This window comes from Sturnira hondurensis, unplaced genomic scaffold (assembly GCF_014824575.4).
Source record: "Sturnira hondurensis isolate 20B ecotype Veracruz unplaced genomic scaffold, ASM1482457v3 Scaffold0024400, whole genome shotgun sequence".
In the NCBI taxonomy this organism is placed as follows: domain Eukaryota; kingdom Metazoa; phylum Chordata; class Mammalia; order Chiroptera; family Phyllostomidae; genus Sturnira; species Sturnira hondurensis.
Window position 1 is genome coordinate 4,747,443 of NW_028097031.1, and position 6,201 is coordinate 4,753,643.

The 6,201-nt window shown below is 56.3% G+C and overlaps 1 long non-coding RNA gene across 1 annotated transcript; it reads left to right on the forward strand.

Annotated features, from left to right (window-relative positions):
• Nucleotides 1–1,141: 1,141 nt before the first annotated feature.
• LOC118981706 (uncharacterized) lies at nucleotides 1,142–3,695 on the forward strand. The gene is made up of 2 exons (XR_005065398.1): nucleotides 1,142–2,609; nucleotides 3,183–3,695. It is a non-coding gene; the product is annotated as an uncharacterized LOC118981706 (long non-coding RNA).
• The last annotated feature ends 2,506 nt before the right edge of the window (nucleotides 3,696–6,201 follow it).

Genomic DNA, 6,201 nt, shown 5'->3' on the forward strand with positions numbered 1-6,201 from the left:
ACTGCCCTGCAGACCTTTCGGCCGAAGCCCTTTTGTCCTTCATTCTGGCGCCCGGTGGTTCACGGGGGAGATGGCGATGGGAAGCATCTCTTCCAGGAGGTCGGCCTCTGACCAGGGGACGAACCTGCCCTTTGGGTGTGGACACACGGCGAAGGGAAAATCGTCAGCCAGTGAGCGTGACTCAGAGTCATCACGAAGGTGTGTGATCCCAGACTTATTGCCTACGTGCTGGGAAAAATTGGGGTGTCCTTCTGCCACACTCCTCTCTCTGACCAGGATGGGTCCATGGTGAGGGGGAGAGGTCACCTGGACCCAGCTCTCATGGGAACGGGCTGAGATCCAGGCACTTTCAATGAGCAGCTGGAAGCTTCCGCCTTGGGTTGGTCCGTGAGAACCTCGCCTCCTTCCCTGGCAGCTGCCCGTGATAAAGGGGAACTGTGGACCACACGGTGGCATTTCATCAGAACTTTCCGATGACACTGCAGCCTGCTCCTCCCGCCCGGGCCTGTCCCCGTGGGTTATTCCCAGCACCTTTGCTGGTCAAGAACCAGGGTTAGCATCTCGACCCAAGGCGTGTGATAAAAAAAATAACCTTTAAATGTACACAGCACACTTTGCAGTCAACACTGCAGGCTGGGGAGCCTGACGACCTGGAGGTTCGTGGTGAAGTGCCGGTCTCCCAACGTCCCCCCTGCCAGGCGGACTCTGCCCAGGGAAACAGGGGCTGCCTTCGGTTCCCTTCCCCCACAAGAACCTGCCCTGTGTGTCACTCCCATTTCCTAGCAACAGTTTTCAGCCGTGGGCACAGCATGCCCACCACGCAGAAGGACACGTGAAAGTCTGCAAAGTGAACGGGCTGCCGTCCCGTCCCACCATGAGGAAGCCTCAAGAAGAAGAAGCCGGGGAAGAGAGTGTGGAAAGAACGAATGCCTTTTTCTAATTGTAGGTTGTATTTCGGAGGTTGGTACCATGGCCCTGGCAGGGGAGAAGGGAACTATCTATTTCCGAATGGCTCCTGCTTTAGTGATTACAGACACGGTGCGGACCACAGCGTGGCAGCTTCGCCTCTACTTGCGAACAGAGGACTCGGCCGCCCGGGCTCGCTCCCTTCGTGTCACGGTGACATGGAGCCCCGGCTGGCAGGGAGGGCGTGGTGAACGTGAGGAAGCTTCCGCTGTCCAGCGTGTGTTCTCGGGGCCCACATGCTGGTGGACTTTCAGCCGCTCTCTGGCGGGGCCGCACGGTCAGAACACACACAGCCCCGGCTCCGTGAGCAGCAGGAGGGCTGGCGCACTTGTGAGCTGGAGGAGGTGCGTGTTCCTTGGGGCTCAGCCTGCTCACACTCGAATCAGTGCACATGTCTGTGCAAAGCCACATTGAAAACGAGGCACCATCAGTCGGACCTCGGTGATTCCATGACCGAAAGGACCTGTCAGAGAAAGGTGACACATTCATTTTGCGATGACTCACGTCCCCGTGTGGGTGGTCTGCCCTCAAGGATAGGGACTGAACGTCCCCAAACTGGAGCCACCGAACCCTTAACTCCTCTGAGTCACGTCTTGTTCTGACTGCTGTCCCTTATAATATCTGGACCTGCCGGCGGGTGTCCACACCAGGACGGCCTGGGACGAACTCACGGAGTGGTATTTGGGGTCCCGCACTGGTCGATGGGGTCTGCGGCCTGCTGCTCCGGTGCACAGGTGCATCTAGAACCAGGCTTTTTGTCAAGTGAGTTTCCACGGAATCCAAGCTCTCTGTTCCCAGAGTCACCAAAAACTGTTGGTGAGGTTTTCTGTTTTCTGTTCCTCGTCTTATTCAAGGATGAGGCCGAGAAATGGGAGAGAAAATAACCCGTCTCCACATTCCCTCATCAGGGAGCAAGGTTACTCCTCAGAGACGGGAGTTCCCCCCGAGAGAGCACTTTCTGGTACTAACTAGTAACTTATTCCCCAGAAGTTCCCAGGGCAAAAGTTTTATTTAGCGAGTCTGCCATTTCCAGTCCCAGTTTAAGGCTTATGAGTCACTAATGTCTTCCTGCCCCCAGAAACGGGGGCCACCCCGTGGGTTCTGGGCTGGCGGGTGGCTCTGCAAAGTCTCCTCTCTGGTGGAGGGAGGCATAACAGCGCAAGACCAAAAGGTCCAGTGTTTCCGTGGGAGCAGACCCGGTCCAAGAGCCCGGAGGAGAGGTTTTCCTGGAGCCCCACGGGCTTGCTGATCCCTCCCTCGGGACGAGTGGGAGTCCGCTCCCCTGGGAAACGCATAACCAGTTATTCGAACAACCTGAGGACTGCCCAGACCTGCGGACGGGAGCGATCTTCCCGGGGAGAGGGCCGTTCTCACGGTGGGAAGAGCCGACGGGAAGGCCGGGAGTTTCTGAGGGAAGCGATCAGAGGGCCCTGCCCGTGGCTTTGAACTTCAGGGGACCAGCGGAGTTCTGTCACAGGGCCTGCTCTTGCAAAGGCATTTCGAGAGGGAGAAAGGGGAGTCGGCAGCTGCTGTGTCTGACACATTTGATGAGGCTCCTCCAAGCAGCTGAGCTTGGGGACTGGAGAGCGGGACTGGCTGAGCTGACTGGCCACTGGCCAGTCGGGCCCTGAAAGCAGTTGGAGGTGAGTGGCCTTTGAGGTTTAGAAGACAACTTTCGCCTCATCAGCTTTAGGGTGTGGCTCTAAGGGGCACAGGGTGCAGGGCGGGTGGTCGGGAAAGGGAGACGGACACCACAACTTTACAAGGAAAAGTACAGGGTGAACCCGAGGAGGGGAGGGCCCCAGGACGGACTGGCCATTCCGTTACCACAAAGGGAAGCCTCGCCCCGCTCATTCCCACTGTGTTCGCAGTGGACAGATAAGCCGCTTCCCTGAGCCCTGGGCCCTGGGGTGAAGGAGGGGGAGGGACCTGTTTGCTATGGGTGGAGATTAGCCCAGAGATGTTCTCTTTCACAGATGGGATATTTCTAGAATGCTGTTAGAATTCCAGCAAGTAAATGTAGAAGGAAAAGCAGAATGAAAAAAAATCACTGTTTGGCAACCACCACAGAGATAAACGTTTCAGGCAAGAATCTGGAAAGGGTTGCTAAAACTAGAGAGGAAACGGGTGACGAGACACAGGGCGCTGGGCGAGAGAGCTCCCGGGGTCTTCCCGCAGGGCACTCACTGGTCACAGGGGGCGAACTTGCCTTCCAGGGGAGAGGCCTGTGGGGCGGTGCCTGACCAGGAGACAAAGGAAACATCAACAGAGACAGACCAGTGACCTCAGCGCCTCCCGACGTGAAGCTCGAGAGACACCGGCGCCAGCAACGCACAACCCGCACCTGGTCCCACGGAGGCACCGCAGAAAGCCAGCCTGAGGACATTCCATAGACAACCGGCCGGCCTCTCGGAAATGTCCAGGTCACGAAAGCCAACATGACCCCAGACGGCTCCGGGTGAAGCCGAGGAAAGACACCTGCCGGCTAAATGCTCCGCTTCGTGCTGGCGACCTTGCGTCTTTCGCTGTAGAGGACGTACGTCCCTGAACCGGCAGCGTTGCATCAGTGTCAGCCCACGGTGTCACTCTTGTACTGGGGCCGTGACAGAGAGGGGCCTTGCTCTAGGGTGCACACCCGGAGGTGTTTCAGGTGAGGGGCCTCAAATCACCTCTATCACCGGCTCTCAGAGTTTCAGAAGTGAGGGTGTGAGTGTGTGTGTGTGTGTGTGTGTGTGCACGTATGCGCATGTGCAAGTGTGCACATATGTGAGCATGTGTCTGCGTTTATGTGTACATGTGTGTGAGTATGTGTGTGAAAGAAAGGTAGTCAGATGCTAGTATTTGGGGAATATTGATGGAAGTATATGGGAATTTCAACAGTTGTTCTGTAAGTCTGAAATTATTTTAAATAAAAAGTTAAAAATTAAAAATGTAACCCCATGGTGCTTCACTGGGTCAAGTTCAAGCAAGGACCACTTGTTCTTTTTCTCTGAGGCCCCCTTTCTCTGACGATTCAGAAATGGGGCAGGGACCCACATGTGCCGCGGGCACGTGGAAATCAAGAAGTGGCCGTTTCCTCCCCCAGCGTGGCCCCCACCTGCTCCGCAGCCCATTTCTCTGCAGCTTTCGCAGGGCTGTGTCCCCCCCCCTCCAACCTCTAAATGGGCGGGCTGTGGCTGCGAGTCCTCCTTCTCAGGACAGCGCTTTCCTTTGAAGGGACAGTAGGGTTCCTCCCTTGGCTCTCTGAGAACTAAGCCTTCTGGATCTCAGACCCTCGGTTGCCACAGAGCCCCACAGAAGAACAGCAGTCAGAGGAAAGAGAGAGATCTAACTCTAGGAAGCCCAGGGGCCGGGCTGACTTCTCTGTGAAGGGTTAACGTTTGGGACTGAGAGGAGCTGGGGATGTAGGGAGCCCTCTCCTCTCCCAGCCCCGGGTCCTGGGGCTACTTGGTAGCAGCGCTGGGCCAGAAGCCAGACCTCAGGCTCATAGACACAGCTCCTTCTCCCACGGCGCTTCTCTGCGGCCTCCTCCACTCCCTCGGCCCAAATCGCTTCTCTTCTGTCTCCGAGGAACCAAGGGACACACGTAATGTGACAATGGAAGCAGAGCTCACAATAGAATTGGAGCCTCGAACTGATGAGACCTATATTCAAATAAGAATGCTACCCACTTCTAGGTCTGTGGCTTCTGGGCACGTCACCCCATGGCTCTGAGCCTCCCTCCCTGCATTAAAATGTAGACACTGTCTCGGTTGTAGACACTCGTTTGACCGACCGGCCTGCTGTCCTACCAGCATTCAAAACGGCGGCCCTTAGCACGTCCAGGCCTTTCCAGCGAACAGGTGAGTCCTCGCCAACCACTCCTGACGGGCCGTCGGGGCGACCTGGTCAAGATGCAAGACTATTCCCACTTTTCGTAGTGAATCGTGGCGTGAGGCTATTAGGCAATCAGAAAGTTCTAAAACACGCCTAACGAGAGAACTATTTTCCATAAAACAATGGAATTTGTAGACTGGAATCTTGGCACGTATTCTAGGAACTTACATCTAGTTGCTTTGTAAATAAGTATGAGTTAGCGCTCTAACTTGGCATGTCCATAAATATTTGTTTAATGAACAAGTAAACTACTTTAACAGCACATATTTGTATCATGAAGCAATAGAAATGGGGCACCCACAATGTTTCTTGCCCGTTTATTTAACACAGAGACAACGCCTAACTTCTACTGAGCCTGAAATACGTGTCTGGCACCCTGTTGGGGACATAACGTCACTCAATTTATTTAATTTTGCTTTCTGGGGGTTGCTGTGCCCGTCTGACAGATTGAAACGATGGAGGCTCAGAAAATTGAAGTAACTCGCCCATAGCCAGCCCTGGGGGAGCCCCGTTCTTCCCCAGCCCCCTGTGACTTCACCGCTCACGCTTTCCCACAGCACCACAGTGGGGAAGGTGAAGGAGGTTCTAGCCAACCAAGCAATTCACAGGATGTGCCCCCCCCACCCCCACGGAGTCTAGCAGTGCAGAGAGGGGATGGGGGGTGACCGGGGCAGACAGATGCCATCCTGTGACCTGGCCTGGCCAAGACAGTCATTCTGTCCACTGTGTTTACTACAAAGGGCAGGCTGGGGACGGGCCATTTCCGGGTTCCCTGTTGGACCGCCACTGTGCGTCAGGTTGAGATTTTGTCACGAGACACTGGGGGGAAAGGGGCGGGACTGAGGGAAGGGGGTGTCCACCCAGCTCCTGCAGAGGGACATTCCTTTCTGAGCCCCAGGTGGCCAGCTTTTATTCTGAATACTCAGCAGGGAGCTGGGGAGGGGGCCTGGCCCCAGATGACGCCAGGGGCGAAGCTCCAGCTCAGACACACGGTGCTGGCTGGGCCTACCGCGGCGTGGAGTCCGACGATTTGTCCCCTAAAATCATGCGGACATTCCATAGATGCACAAGGGCCCACGGGGACGGGGCTGAGGGTTGTGAGAACAAAGTTGTCAGCCTTGGCTGAAGGGCAGGGCCGGAATGCTCCGGGGTGCCTTCACCCTGAGGGAGCTTCTAAATGTGGTTGCTGTGACCCTGACGAGGAGTCCAGGACGTGAGTCCCTCGCGCTGACCTTTCCCACAGCGGGGCTGTGCCGTGGGTCTCGGCGTTTAACTCCCAGCGGAAAAGAGAGCAACCCGATGATCCCAGGGGGGCTGGAGCAGGGCAGGGGGGAGGGAGACAGGGATCCCGGGGCCTCG